At 46.5% G+C, this 16361-nt stretch overlaps 1 pseudogene; it reads left to right on the top strand.

The window, feature by feature from the left end:
* The window catches only part of LOC112124981, a 573457-nt pseudogene that overhangs the window by 334591 nt on the left and 222505 nt on the right, over positions 1 to 16361 (top strand).

Here is a 16361-nt window from a genome sequence, read left to right as displayed (position 1 = left end):
GGCACTGCACTGATCCCGACCCAGATCACGCCCCACCACTGTACTGGGCACTGCAGAGACCCTGACAGAGATCCTGCCCCCACATTTTGCCAGATGCTGCAGGGACCCCAAACAAAATCAGGGATCCTGTAATGCCGGGAGTTGCAGAGCCCCCAACTGAGGTCAGGCCCCCTGTTGTGCAGGGCTCCTGCACAGACATTGACCAAGATCAGGGTCCCCATTGTTACAGGTGCTGAACAGACACCAAGGGTATCTCTACCCTGCCATTAAAAACCCCCAGCTGGCCCATGCCAGCTGACTCAGGCTCACAGGGCTCAGGCGAAGGGGCTGTTTAATTGCAGTGTAGATGTCTGAGCTCAAGCTGGAGCCAGGCTATAGGACCCTGCGAGGTGGGAGGGTGCCAGACCTTGGCCTGCAGCCCACACTGGAACATCTACACCACAATTAAACAGCCCTGCAGCCTGAGCCGTGTGAGCCCAAGTCAGTGGGCACGGGCCAGCTGCCAGTATCTAACTGCAGTGTAGACATGCCCACAGTGACAGAGTCCTTGCCACAAAAAGCTCAAAGGCTAACTAGGCAAATGGTGGGAGGCAACTCTCCATTTTACAGATGGGGAAACTGAAGCTCAAAGAGCTGATGTAATTTGCTCAAGTTTGCATGGAGAATTTGGGGCAAAACTGGGAACTGTACCCAGATTGTTTCAAGTCTTGCCTCTCCCCTTAATCCCAAGCCCAGCTTGTGTGTGTACAGCGCTGTTTTGGTCAGAGTGTTTGCATTGCATTGGCTTCCTAGGGAGGTTGTGGAATTTCTTTCATTCAAGGTTTTTAAGACAAGGTTAGAGATACACCAGTCTGGGAATGTCTAGGGATACTTCGTCCTGCCTCATCACAGGAGGCTTCAGTAGACGACCTCTCAAGATCCCTTCCAGGCCTACATTGAAATAATTCTCTTTTGTGCTGTCGTGTTCTACGCTGAGCTGTTTTGCATGGTGCCATTTGATGCACCGTGTTGTGTTGCAGTTTTATGGTGCATTGTTTTGCCTCAGCTTGTTTGGTGCCTGTGTTGTGTTGGTTTGAGTTGAGCTATTTTCCATTGTGTACTTTTGTCCTAGGATGTTGTAGTTTGCATTGTGTTGCTTTCTTTTCCTTTGTATTGTCATTTTATGCTGTGGAGTGTAGGTTGTGTGTTTTTTTTGTTTTTTTTTTTTTTTATTTTTCTTGCATTATGTTGTGGTGGGTTTTATTCTGTATGTTGTGTTTTTATACGTATATATTGCATAGCATCATAGACATGTAGGGCTGGTGAGGACCTCAAGATGTCATCAAGTCCAGCTCTCTCTGCCGAGGCAGAACCAAGTATATGTAGATTATATCTGACCGAGATTTGTCCTACCTGTTCTTAAAAACTTCCAGGGAAAGAGACTCCACAGTCACCCTTGTAAGACTATTCCAGAGCTGAACTACCTTAGCTCTGGTGACACCCACACAGATTTTAGTGGTGAGTGGCTCTGGAGAGAAGGAGTCCCCAGTGAGTGGGCAGCTGGGTAAAGAGACTAAAGTTGGGAGGAGAAACTTTGACGTTTCCAAGGTCACCCAGGCCGTCAGTGACAGAGCTAGAAATAGATCCCAGTTCTAGTGCCACCGTACTGCTGTTTTGGGTACTGAAGGTCTCTGCCACACTGGTGTTTTAGAGTGGTAACCGTGTTAGTCTGTATCAGCAAAAACAATGAGGAGTACTTGTGGCACCTTAGAGACTAACACATTTATTTGGGCATAAGCTTTCGTGGGCTAAAACCCACTTCATCAGATGCATGGAGTGGAAAATACAGTAGGCAGAATATATATACACAGTACATGAAAAGATGGGAGTTGCCTTACCAAGTGGGGGGTCAGTTCTAACGAGGCAATTCAATTAAAGTGGAAGTGAGCTATTATCAACAGGAGGAAAAATCTCTTTTGTATTGGTAATCAGGGTGGCCCATTTCAAACAGTTGACAAGAAGGTGTGAGTAACAGTAGGGGAAAATTAGCATGGGGAAATTTAGTTTTTAATTTTTGTAGTGACCCATCCACTCCCAGTCTTTATTCAGGCCTAATTTGATGGTGTCCAGTTTGCAAATTAATTCCAGTTCTGCTGTTTCTCGTTAGGAGTCTGGTTTTGAAGAAGGTATTTTTGTTGAAGAATTGCCAGTTTTTAGTCTTCTATTGAGTGTCTAGGGAGATTGAAGTGTTCTCAGACTGGGTTTTGAATGTTATAATTCTTGATGTCTGATTTGTGTCCAATTATTCTTTTGCCTAGAGACTGTCCGGTTTGGCCAATGTACATGGCAGAGGAGCATTGCTGTCACATGATGGCATATATCACATTGGTTTTAGGCACTGGTGCAAAACCTTAGTATAGACAGAATTTACAGTAGTGCAGTCTGATTGGCACTGGTGCACCTTGTCCCTGTTTGAAGGCTTGTGGGCGGAACAGTGACCTTACTGAGGCCTGGGGCTGGCTGAACAGTGCAGCTGGTAACGGAGGGGCAGCAGTGAGTGCTGGAGGTATGAGCCAGGAGCACAGCCCCACAGGACTGGACACTGACTTCTCCTGACCCAGGGGACAACCAGCTGTGTGCAGGGACTGCAGCTGAGCTGCCCTGCCAAGACAGCCTGTGCATCCATGGACAAACCCCCTCTTCCTGCAGCCTAATACAGTGGGGTTTGGGGACCTTTCCAAGCTGTGGGTGACGGGGCTCTGGTGTTACCGGGGTCTGTTCCTGTCTCTGTCACTGACCTGCTTAGTGACCTTGGGGAAGTCACAGCCCCTCTGTGTTTTCCTCCTACCCATTGTCTACTTGGATTGTGATCTCTTTGGGGCAAGGACTGTCCCTCTCTGTCTGTGCAGTGCCCAGCACAGTGGGGGTGCTGATCTCAGTCAGGGTCTCTGCCACGCGCAGCACGATGGGGCCCTGATTTCCATCAGTGTCTGTGCAATGCAAGGCAGTTTATAGACTCTCAGACTTTAAGGCCAGAAGGGACCATCATGATCATCTAGTCTGACCTCCTGCCCATCGCAGGCCACAGAACCTTCCTCACCCACTCCTGTTATAGACCCCTAACCTCTGGCTGAGTTAATGAAGTCCTCAAATCATTATTTAAAGACTTCAAGTTACAAAAAAATCCACCATTTACACTAGTTTAAACCTGCAAATGACCCATGCCATGCCCCATGCTGCAGAGGAAGGCAAAAAACAAACAAACCCAGGGTCTCTGCCAATCTGAGTTGGGGCAAAATTCCTTCCCATCTCCAAATATGGCAGTCAATTAGACCCTGAGCATGTGGACAAAACCCAGGAGCCAGACACCTGGGAAAGTATTCTCTGTAGTGACTCAGAGCCCTCTCCATCTAGTGTCCCATCACCAGCCTTTGGAGATATTTGCTGCTAGCAGTTGCAGATTGACTACATGCCATTGTAGGCAGTCCCATCATACCAATCCCTCCATAAAGGTATCGAGCTCAGTCATGAAGCCAGTTAGGATTTTTGCCACCACTGCTCCCCTTAGGAGGCTGTTCTAAAACTTCACGCTGATGGTTAGAAACCTTTGCCTAATTTCAAGCCAAAACTTATTGTTGGCCAATATCCATTTGTCCTAGTGCCAACATTGGTGCTTAACCTAAAAAACTCCTCTCCTTCCCTGGTATTTATCCTTCTGATGTATTTATAGACAGCGATCGTATCTCCCCTCAGCTTTCTTTTGGTTCTGCTAAACAAGCCAAGCTCTTTGAGTCTCCTCTCAGAAGGCAGATTTTCCATTCCTCGGATCATCCTAGTAGCCCTTCTCTGCACCTGTTCTACTTTGAATTCATCCTTCTTAAACATGGGAGACCAGAATTGCCCACAGTATTTCAGATGAGGTCTCATCAGTGCCCTGTATAACAGTTCTAACCCTTCCCTGTGTCTATTGGAAATGCCTCACCTGATGCATCCTAGGACTTCATTAACCTATCTCACGGCCGCATCACATTGGGTGCTCGTAATTATCCTGTGATCAACCAATACACCTAGGTCTTTCTCCTCTTCTGTCACTTCCAACTGATAAATCCCCAGCTTATTGCAAAAATTCTTGTTGTTAGTCCCTAAATGCATAATTTTGCACTACTAATTTTCATCCTGTTTTCTATTACTCCAGCTTTCAAGGTCATGCAGATCTTCTTGGATGATATTCCTGTCCTCCTCCATGTTAGCAATTCCTCTGAGCTTTGTGTCACACTCCCACTTTTTGTGCCAAGGTCACTAATAAAAATGTTGAATTTTTGCATTTCCTTTGTCCAAAAAATTAGTTACCTTCTCACAGCTGAATGAAAGATAAAACAAACAGAACCATTTGAATTTTGGCACATAGCTGGTAGAACTATACCTAGTGAAGGTCTGCTGTAATTACCTGGTCACCTATAGCATTTTCTGGTGGGGTGGATAAAGCAATGTCAAAAAGCCAAAAGCACTTTTTAGGGCAAAAGGGCTCGTCAGGTGTTTGCTCTCTAGGGAGCATGTCACCGGCCAGGGCTTGCAGTCTTTCATGAGTGGTGTGCTGGATTGTATTTAGTAATCTCAAAATAAAAGGTTAAGACTGCTGGTTCACAATATCCAATGAACTCTTGCAAACAATTATACAAATAGACCCAAATGCTATTAAAATAACATGGTATTAATATTGATTCAAAACTGAAATTAAAATTACAAGATTAAACTCATGAGAACTGAATTGACACCTAATTTCCATTTCTTAATGCCTGAAATTTTGACTCTCGCTCACACCATCTTATTTTTTTTAAAAGAGATGCACAGCACACAGTCAAGTTAATTAATGAAAACACACCAATTATTGACTGCTTTGTGTTGCATTAGCATCTGATTAAACACCTAATTAAAACTGTACCACTGTAAGTGGAAATGCCTCAACACAGCTTAGCTCCAATGTGTTTAAATGTGAATGAAAAGTTTCTAAATTAAATATATGGCAGGATGGTAAAGAGGGGGAAAATACACAGAAGTGCCTCTACCCAGTCCTGTTAACTTCTTGTCCCAACCCCCCATGAGTTCTGGCCTCTTCGTCAACTCAGTTCCCAGTCCCACAACATCTGTGCCCTCTCCCAGCCTAACACATTTCTACTGCAGTTCTTCATCCCCCTCGTCCAGGCAGGGGGTTGGCACTGCAGCCCCTAAGGCACCTGCATTAATCACTGTCTCACATACTGGGGCTATTTAGATTTCAGGGAACAATTTATCAGAGTACTGACTCTGGGAGGTGGGAGAAAGGAGAGGCTGAGAGGGAGTTTGCTCCCCACACTCTGTAGGGCCATGTTCAACCCTAGTAGTCTCCATGTTACCTCATCCGCCACCCTCTCCCATGTGTCTCTGCTCATGTGTCAGAGTGTCGCCTTCTGATCATAATGCCACTGGCCTCAGCAGAGCTCCCAGACTGGAGCTACATCATGATAGGGTTACGGTACTGAGAGTAAAATACATTACAGGGAGGGTGTAATTATCCTCTAAGTAAGTATTACAGTCTAGGAAGTGGAAGAATTAAAGTACTTCATTACTTAAAAGTACACTCGAAAGGATTGGATTTTTATGACTAAATTGCAGTATATAGGTAAAATACAGAAATGCTTCTGGAGAAAGTCGAGTTTGATTTACCGATATTTACACACTATATTTTGCATGTGACATTGACAATTTCTGTTTGAACAGTTATAAAGAATTGGCTTTTTGAATCTCAACATTTACTGTAATTAAATAATTGTTGTCTGACCACCCCCATAACTTCCCACAGCCCTGAACATTGAAATTGTAAACATTGAAAAAAGGGATTAAAAATAAATATCGATATCATCTATTGAAATTAAAAAGAAGAAATAGACAAAATGAATTTTGCCAAACCCACTTAACAGCAATCACAATATGCTAGGGCAGGGGTCGGCAACCTTTCAGAAGTGGTGTGCCGAGTCTTCATTTATACACTCTAATTTAAGGCTTCTCATGCCAGTAATACATTTTAACATTTTTTAGAAGGTCTCTCTATAAATCTATATATAATATAACCAAACTACTGTTATATGTAAAGTAAACAAGGTTTTCAAAATGTTTCAGAAGCTTTATTTAAAATTAAATTAAAATGCAGATCTTATCAGTTTAGTGTGATCCTTTTCCTTGCTGAGTTTTCCAATGTCTGGCATGTATTTGGATACTTTAAGCTGCACACAGGCTTCTGAGTGATCAGTTGTTAACCAGCTGGCAGGAGGTCAGTGGCTGGAACCCCAGATCGGCAGCTGAGGTGAGTGGAGCGGGCGGCTGGTAGGGCTGAGCAGGGCCGGAGGCCTGGACCTTGTCTGGCAGGGGGCCTGCGCTGGAACTCCAACCGGAAGCAAGGTGAGTGGGGCTGCGGCGGGGACCCTGGCTGGCAAGGGGCCAGCAGCCGGAACCCCAGACCAGCAACTGAGTGGCTCAGCCCGCCGCTGCTCTGGGGTTTCGGCCGCCGGCTCCTGCCAGCTGGGGTCTCAGCCCGCTGCCAGCCTGGGGTTCCTTCACCCAGGCCAGCAGCGGGTGCTGAGTGGGACCGGCAGCTGGACCCCGGCTGGCAAGGGGCCAGCAGCGGGAACCCCAGAGCGGCGGCGGGCTGAGCCGCTCAGCCCGCCGCCGCGTGCCATCAAAAATCGACTCACATGCCACCTTTGGCACGCGTACCGTAGGTTGCCGACCCCTGTGCCAGGGGATGGAAATTCACAGCTAAGTCACCCAACCTTAATTCTGCCCCGTTGTGACACCAGGCAATCGCCATAAGGCTACGAATAAGGCATTTTAGTGTATAAAGTCCCAGATTAGATTATACTGATTTGTAAAGAGACATGAGATCTTTCCCTCAGGGTATCACCTTCACTGGGTTGTTTCTTTTATTGGTAATTCCCAGAAGTCAATAGATAAATAACATTCTCAGTTATCAAGTGGCCATTTCAGATTTCTGGGGAATGTCTTTACTATTGCACTAGGGGCCAGGTCCTTGGAGAAACAGAGCCTTGGTTTCATTTTAACTTGTGCATGCTCAGCAGCTTCCAGAATTTGGTTCAAAGTATTTCCATGTTTCCTTGGCCTGTTCTTAAAAGTGCTGATATACAAAGTGGGGAGGGGCAGTAATTCACTGCAGTATCAGTAGCTGAGTCCCTTAGATATTTATAGCTCATCGAAAGAAGGACGGGGATTAGTGGATGTCTGGGGATTTAATAATAAGCACACAAATATCATCATTCTTAATGAATTTTCATCTTCCAATTCCCATAACCCACTAATTATCCCTGGCTGCCCTGGGGGAGTCTGGGGAGGGAGTACTAGTAACTTCCTTTGGCCAGTCTGGAACCTAAGGCACAAGGATCTTTCACATCCCAGGGTGGGGAAGGACCCTCTGGGGCTGGCTACAGTCTCCCCTTGCTGCTGTGAGAGGAATGGGGTGGTCCCGCATATAAGACACAAACACACTGAAGGGCAGATGGGAAATGTAGTTTCTTCCACGGGATTGAAAATGTTTGGTTTAGAGTCCTACTCCTGAGCTCTGTCTTTCTGTTTCTCCTTCTGCCACTTTCAGATCTCTTGGAGAGACAAGGTGGGTGAGGTAATTTCTTTTAGAACCAATTAAAAATCCCTCTCTTTGATATCCTGGGACCATCATGGCTACAACAGCTCTTTTCCCTTTGTACCCCCTTCCACTCTCACCTCCCCCTCAGCTGAGACTGTCCCATGTGATGGGAAAATAAGGGTTCAGTCCTATCACTGGATTGGGTCTTGCCAGCACTAATGGGAGAGAGAGCCTGTGTGCTTTAATGACAGCAGCAGCTCTGGGAATCAGAGACATAGGGAGAAGAGATGGGAGTGAGCAGGTTATGTTTGTGCAGGCTGTGAGTTACTCATGCGGGAATTCTGTGCCACTGCATACGCACAGAATTCACGTCCAGCGCAGAATTTCTTTTTTGTGCCTGAAGAAAATACATTCTGCCCGAGAAGTGCTGCAGTTCTGCCTTTCACCCACCAGAGGTCCCTGTGGCACCAGAACAGCCAGCTGGGTTCATCTTGGTGGGAAATTGTTGCCCTGAGCTATACCCCAAATTGGAAGCGAGTTAGTGGGTGCAACTTGGGAGAGGCCTGAGACACGGCTGCCTCTGGGGATGGAGACGGGGGGGGGGGGGGCATTCTTTACTCGCAAGAGGTTGTGGAAGGGGCACACGAGGAACAAGTGTCCCCTATGTAGACTGCCCAGCCCCAGGTTAGCCAGTCCCAGCTGCTTCCGCCCCCCACCATACCCCAAATCTTTTCAACCCTCCAACTATCTGCTGTCAGTCTTCCCTCACTGCTACCCCTTCCTGACTGGCAGAGAAACTCTAAGCTCTATCCCCTTCTCTTTGCCTCTGAAAGTTGCATTGTGTTACCTTCAGCTTCCCCCACACCCCAGTTTCAGTTGTTTGGTGGTGCCCCGATGGTTTTCCATTGACAGTTTGGGAGGGAGCAAGGCTGGTCACTTGAGACTTGTCTGACCTTGCCAGCTGACTAGTGAGAAGTGACGACTCCATCTTAGGTGGATGGGCCAATCCCGGGGCCCGTTACCTCTCGGTGATTGGTTTTCCATTCCAAGTCCATAAAGTAGATTTTCAATATAATTGCTTTGTTCCTTACATATGACATATACAGTGATCTCAGTCATTATGAGTCTTGACCAGTTATGAGCTTTCTGTAGACACCTCACATGACCATCCTCCAAGAGATGTATTTGGTGTGATGGGTTTGTCAGGTCTCAGGTCAGAGCTGCTGGCAAAGACCAAGTGACCCTTTGCCAAGGGATCTCTGTGTCACTGTCTGACCCCCGTTGGCCAGGGAGAGGACAACTTTCTGCTAATGGCCTTCAGGACGGGTGCTGAGTTCACTGCAGTGCCCCTCGTCCCCTCTCCATTTCCCTTCTCGGAGTGCTGTCTGGGACGCTGCCCCGCTTCCTGCTCCCATATCTACTCCATGTGCCAGGCTGCTGGCAGCCCCCAGTAAGAGGCCATCCAGCCTATCAAACTGGTGCCCAACTGCTGGGCCTCAGGCCTTCTGGGGTGCGCCTCTGTGAGTCCAATTGCCCCCTGCCCCAGGGGTGCTACGGGGGCATGTTCTTCTAGTACAGGGGTTCCCAAACTGGGGGTCAGGACCCCTCAGGGGGTCGCAAGGTGATTACATGGGGGGTCGCGAGCTGTCAGCCTCCACCCCAAACCCCACTTCGCCTCCAGCATGTATAATGATGCTAAATATATAAAAAGGTGTTTTTAATTCATCAGGGGGGTCTCACTCAGAGGCTGGGTGTGTGAATGGGGTCACTAGTACAAAAGTTTGAGAACCACTGTTCCAGTGTGTCAGGGCTCAGCCCTCCGGCTGAGGCCTTGGGGCACCTTCTTCCTCTCTCGGGGTACCAGGTGAAACAGCAAAAGAACCGACTGTCGGCAAACAAGGGTAAATAAAGTAATGAAAGAAAAGAAAGCGAGGAAAAAACTGGACAGCTTCCATTAGAATATGGGCCCCTCTTCTGGGGACCCTGGGAGTGTCTCAGTCGCATTCAGAGTTTACTGGGTTTCCAGCGCAACTTTCAGCCTGCTCCCCCTTTGATCTCCGGGGATCCCCACCTTCCCTCAGTGAAGGCCAGAGCCCCGAATGCTACCAACCCTCTCTTTGGGACTGGAGATGCTCCACAGACTGTTCCTTTCCCAGGGTTGCCCCCCTCTGAGTAGAGTAGGTCTCTCCTGTTAACTCCTGCTCCAGTCCTGGCATGGTTTGCAGGTGTGGAGGAGCTGGGCCAGTCCAGACTAAAGCAGCAGTTTAACCCCTTCTGTGCCAGCGTGGAGTTTATATAGCCCTTTACAGGCACCCAGGCCCAGGGAATGGCCCCCTATCAGCCCCATACCTGATGTGGTGGGGCCACCCACTGGCAGCATTGCCTTTGAGGGTGTTGCTCCCACTCCCTCCCCTCCCCCTTTACTGCCACCACAATGCCTGTCACCAGTTGTACTTTGGATTTGTCCTTCTTGAATTTCATCCTATATACTTCAGACCATTTCTCCAGTTTGTCCAGATCATTTTGAATTTTAATTCTATCCTCCAAAGCACTTGCAACCCCTCCCAGCTTGGTATTGCCCACAAACTTGATAAGTGTAAAAGAAAGACTCTGTTACTGGGAGGGTTTCACCATGTCTCAGAGGGTTACACCCTGTTGGGAGGGGGCCTGTACTCGAATAAGGTCACTCTGCTTCACAGTGTGGCAGAACCTAGAATGTCCATTAGCAGGGGAAAATCCTGGGGGGAATTATGATTATCCTATTTGTGTGCAGGTATCAGGTTTGTATCAGCATCTTATGATATGAGTACATCATCTGTTTTTCTCCAAATCCAGGACAGAAATATTTATTGAACGCTTTTACCCCTTCTGCATTATTTTTGATAATTCTGTCATTTCTGTCTAGTCATTTACCACTACCATTGTTTGGATTAATTATGTACTTAATCTACTTTTAAAAATTTCCATTTTATTTTCATTGAACATTGATTTATGATAGCTTCCCTTACCAATTTTCTACAATTCTGACCTTCTAACTTATATTCTTTACTAATGACTTCCCCTTTCTTCCATATATTTTATTTGGAGAGTGTTGGGATTCCTACCAGGAAGAATTCTAAATTGAGTAATAGGTGTATGACTCATGCATGGCTTGTGTGACAGTCAGATGAACTCAACTTTTGATAGGAGAGTGTATAATGTTACAATTCAGGACCCCACGGGTGAAGGGAGAACAGAGCTGTGGGAGGGGAGGAGAAGAGGGGAGTAGATAATTCTGGGGTGCCAGGACATGGGGAGGGTGTGTGCAGGATTAGAGCTAAGAAGCAGCAGGGAGTGAGGAGGTAGTGAGAGACAAGGAGGGAACACAAGAAGTTCCCAAGGTGCCGGGAGGTGGTACTGGCTGAGAGTAATGGGACGAAGGGGAGGAGAGTGTGGAGGAAGGGCACCCAGGAAGTGGGCTGGGTGGGTCAGTGAGATGGAGGAGAGGTTTGGGGATCTAGAGCTGTGGGGGATCCCAGACTTTTAACCCCGAATCCCTACCCAAGCCTTGTTGGTTTAGAGCCTACACTCCAGTTTTATTTCTGTTCAGTTCCACTTCATTATACATTTCCCCCCCAAAATATTATTTTAACTCTTGACCTCCCTCTCCCACTCATTACCCCCTCCCCATATAACCTCCCCATCTCTATGCACAGCGACCCTGGCCACCGATCCTGAGTCCTTACTGAATTCCTCCCTCCCATAGCAGGGTGACTACCCAGGCACAAATGGGCACTTTGTTGATGATGTCACAGGGTGATAGTGTAGCCTGTACAATTTTTACACTTATAAGATTACGTATTGGGTACAACTAGCCCTTGTACATGGCTACTCAAAGTTAATTGAGGAGATAAAATTTGGTGAAACACACAGAAACTTGGTTTAATACAGATAGTTATAATTGAAATCATAGGCAAAGATCAATACACATAACGATTAGACTAAGATAAGTATAGTAAAGAGGGTCTTGCACTGTGCATACTTACAAGTTATGGACACCATTGGAAACAAATATCAAAGGGCAAGGGAGACCATCAGAAGGGAGGCTCTGCTTCAGTTTACACTGTCTCGGGGACCCGACAAAATGAAAAAATGGTAACTAGGAGAGGTATTTTATCTGCTTTATTATGGTAATAGGATGGCTATATACCATATCTGCTCTTTTACTCTGATTACAATAATGTCAATAGCCGCCCCAACCCATGTGTGGCCTTTGGGACATCCATAATTAAGCATCAAGCATTAATACTCATGATTTACATCACTTATTTTTTAATAATTCTAATATATGAATGCGTCCAACTGCTGAGATACTTCATAGTAACCTAATTGCTAAAGCTGGCCCCAAACTTCCTTCTTTCATAATCCTGTGGCGTATTGCACCTGTTTGTGGTTCCTCGTTAGTCTCTCAAAATGAGGGTGCAAAATATCTGACCTGGGATTCTCTCTTTAGGCCTATTCAGGTAAATCCCAGACTTCAGCATAACTACTCCCACAAAGCCTCCACCTAATATAAGGCCCTGAACTGTAGCAAACTTAGACTATGTCTACACTACCGTGGTAAGTCAAACTGCGCTACGCAACTCCAGCTACATGAATAACAAAGCTGGAGTGGATGTACCTTAGGTCGAGTTACCGCAGGGTCTACTTATCTTACTCTTATCGTCAGGGGTAGAGTACAGGAGTTGACTGGAGAGCGATCTCCAGTCGAGTTAGCAGGTCTTTAATAGACCCGCTACATCGACCACTGGTGGATTGATCTCAGAGCTTCAATCCTGGCTGTAGTGTAGTCCCTGCCCTTAATAACTCATTTATTTATGTTCCCCTCCTTGCCCCTCCATGCATGTTCCAAGCTAATAAGCAATACTCTGATCATGACATTTTCCCTCTAGCGAGTATAAAATTGCCCACAAGACATGGTGGTCATAGATCATAAAATTAGGTTGGGGTCAACAGGAGTGAGAGTTTGGAGAGAGTCTTCTCCCCTCTCTCCCCATCTGCAGCAGCCACAAGCTGTCTTCTATCCAGGCTCCTTGGATCTTTGAGCCTGCCCATCCTGAGGTTGCATGGCCCAGTTCTTCTTTCTTACATTCTCCTTTTCCGGAAGAATTAGAGGCTGTTGCTCTTGAATTTTAGTGTTTAATTCCCCAGCCTTCTCCACACACTGGGGTAGTTTTATTCTCCCTCCCATTCCACCTGAGTCACTAGATTTCCTAATTCCCCAAAATGTGCTTTTGCGATGTCGCAGTTTTGGGGTATCTAAGCCTTTGACCTTCCTCTATGGCCTGCTCAAGGAATGCTTCTCAGGTATCAGGTCTCTATGGGTAGGGACCCATGTGCCTCTCCTTTTCGACCAGGGTTTGAGGATTGCAGCTTGTCCTCCACTCTGTTCACTGGACCAACGTCCAGTTCCTGTGCTTTGCTTTCTCTCCAGGGACTGTGAGCAGTGTGTGTGTGATAGAGGTAAGAATTTTGGTGATACTTGTATGATGCCAATACACACCTCAGTTTCCCTCTGTGATTGGTATTGCTATGATTATAAAGAGCAGGAGACATGAGGTGTTTTGTCACGTAGCTGTCATGGGGTGATACGAATGGGTCATTAAGAACTGGCTGGGACCAACCTACATCAATGGAATACCCGACAGAGACAAGGGAATAATTGTCACCTGTCCATGGGAGGATCCCCGCTTGGCTGAGTGAAACATACATGGACTAGTTATGTTTTTCGGAGCAGGAAGAACTGGGCTCAGAGATGCAGGAAGCTCTGCCAGAGCGAAGACTAATGGACAGGCACAGTGAAAGGACACCAAACCATTTTCTACAGCAACATGGCTCAAGGCCATTGGCCAGTATGGATTATATTGTCGTCTTCGCTTCTCTGTCCTAATCTAAGGACTTTCCAATGCTGTGTTTCAGTTGACTAATAAACCCTGCTATGTTTTAAAAGTCTGCCCAGTATCACATCAAAAACTTGCTCTGTGCATTGACTGAGGAACAGTCTCTGAACAGGAGTGTCGTTCAGCTGGACCTGCTGGCAGAGCTCACAGTTTGAAATAGGATTGTTGAAGCCAGAGGCTCAGTCTGAGGTGTTGAAGCTACATGGCCTATCCTTGTGTAAGAGTAGCACCCCTTGGGAGTATAGTGCACTCAAGGGGCACCTCCCAAGGACTGCTTAAAAGTCAGGAGATTGCACAGATCCTATGGATCCATGACAGTGTGCCAGTGCACCTTATGGGGAAAAGATATAACAAGAAAAGGATCTAAATGTGTATTTACCATCGCCCCTTCATCAGTCCTTGTGGGAATCCCTGATCCATTCTAAAATGTATTAAAACCTTCCTTAAAGGCTTACCTTATCAGGTCATGTCAGTTTTGTTAAAGGGCTTTCCCTTCACCCTCCCACTTCTCTGGTTCTTGTCACATAGACAGCAAGCAGCAAAAGACCAGAAGTCTGAAGCGCAGATAATGCAATGTTTACTGGGGTTAGTATCCAAGCAGGCATATTCCAAAGCCCTTCACACCAGTCAGGCTTATCTCTTAGTCTGTTCCCCAGTGTTCTGTTCCCAGCTCTGACGCTGCATAGCATTTTCCCTGTGTCCCCCTTCCCAGCTCTGATGCCGCAGAGCCTTGCCTGTGTCCCTGTTCCCTGTTCCCATTCCCTCCCTTAACAAACATGATTCCAATTTCCCTTCCCCCTCCTGTTTGACCCCATTTATATAGTAATATTCTCAGCTATACCTTAACCAATCATTGTAGTGAAATTTAACTAACCTATTTTAACATATTGTAACATAATTCTCTAACCAATTATATCCCACTACCCTAATTAACTTACACCTAGAAAAATTAATTATACAGCAGAGAGAAACAATTAGAAAACGAGACTGATTAACAATGTAAAAGTGGTAGCCATAAAGTTAAAAAATACAGAAATGAGGGTTTCACAATGACAACTATTGTTAAGTGATGTCTTGCCAGACAGGATGCATCCAACTAAATTTTCTTTAACCACCTTAAGATCTCTTTCTTTATCTGGTGGTGATGGGCGCTGTCCGGACAGGATCGTCTTCCTAACAGCCCAATACCACCTTATTTCAGTGTGACTGGTTTGGGATGTGAGGATGTGACTCTACGCTTCCCAGCTTATGGCTGCCCCTGCTGCTTAGCCAAAGGCCTTAGCCTAAGAACAAGGCCTCCGACTATCCTCGTGAGAGAAGGCCCAAACACAGAAGGACTGTGATTTTGATTCTTTGTTTTTATACCCCTGTAAGTAGCTAAGTGATAAAAATACACCTAAATTCTTAAAGTATAAGCTTTACAGGCAGGCCTGTATATCTCTATTCTAAGAGTGGGTTCTACCCCTTCCCCCATTCTGTGTCTGTCTTGGCTATTTAGATTGTAAATTCTTCAGGGCATGGGGCATCTATTATTCTGGGTTTGTACTTCGCCTAGCACAATGGGGACCCACTGTTAGATGGTCCTTAGGCACTAAGGTAATGAATATGATTTATAATTATAATAATAACCCTCCTTCCACTTTGAGCCAAGGAAGCTGGCCTTGGTATTTTACTGCTTAAAAATGAGCTGGGGTTAAAACCATGGAATATTCTTTGTGACAAGTATCCCACAAATTCCACTGACCTCCCTTGTTTTCTTTGCCTGGAGTAGGGTTTCCAGTTTCCAAACCTGATGTGATCTCGCAGCTGGAACGAGGGGAAGAGCCATGGATCCCAGACCTCCAGGGCTCTGAGAAAGAAGTGCTCCCGAGAGCTGCCTGCACAGGTGAGGAATTGGTTAAACCAACTCAAAAACTGTTTGGGAATGCAGGAAACATTTGGGATGCCCTACTAAGACCCTGTGAGCTCTCCAAGCTCAGGATTGTTCCCTGCAGATGTGGAATCATTATGGCAGATGTCACTCATGGCTTCCCTCCTATTCTGACTGACAACTGGCAGCAGGTCCCTCCCCGATCTCGCCTTCCCCTGAGTGTTCTGGTGAGATGCAGACCAAAACTGATCCCTTCCTCTCTCCTTTGGAGAAGGGTTTGCAGAAAATCCGCTCCTGATAGGGTTTGATCTCTCCCACACATATTTTGGTTTGTTCATCCCTTTTTCCATTCCTGTCTCTGAGATTTCCTTTCTTTCTGGCACAGGGAGTGACCTATGTCTGGATTCTCTCTGTCTCCCATCAGGTGATGGGATGGTGAGTGAGAATGAGGAGGAGAAACCCCAGCAGGAAGATGCTGAGCAAGTAGAACCACATGGAACGTTATCAGGAAGATACAAAGAGAATGTTTCCGGGAGTTGTGCACTCCCAGGAAAAGCAAAAGCCTGTGAGACTCAGGAGAGGCCAGAGGAAAACTTCAGTAGCCTCTCAGACCTTATAACACGCGACAGAATAAACTTGGAAGGGAGACGCTACACATGCCATGAGTGTGGGAAAAGCTTCAGTTGGAGCTCTGCCCTTATCAGACATCAGAGAATCCACACAGGAGAGACGCCCTACACATGCTCTGAGTGCGGGAAAAGCTTTAGTCAGCATTCAAACCTTATCGCGCATCAGAGAATCCACACAGGAGAGAAGCCCTTCACATGCTCTGAGTGCGGGAAAAGCTTCAGCAACCGCTCACACCTTTTCAGACATCAGAGAATCCACACAGAAGAGAAGCCCTTCACATGCTCTGAGTGCGGGAAAAGCTTCAGCGAGA

Source organism: Terrapene carolina, unplaced genomic scaffold (genome assembly GCF_002925995.2).
Source record: "Terrapene carolina triunguis isolate 2854851 unplaced genomic scaffold, T_m_triunguis-2.0 Scaffold638, whole genome shotgun sequence".
Classification (NCBI taxonomy): domain Eukaryota; kingdom Metazoa; phylum Chordata; order Testudines; family Emydidae; genus Terrapene; species Terrapene triunguis.
This window is presented reverse-complemented; position numbering and strand designations above follow the sequence as displayed.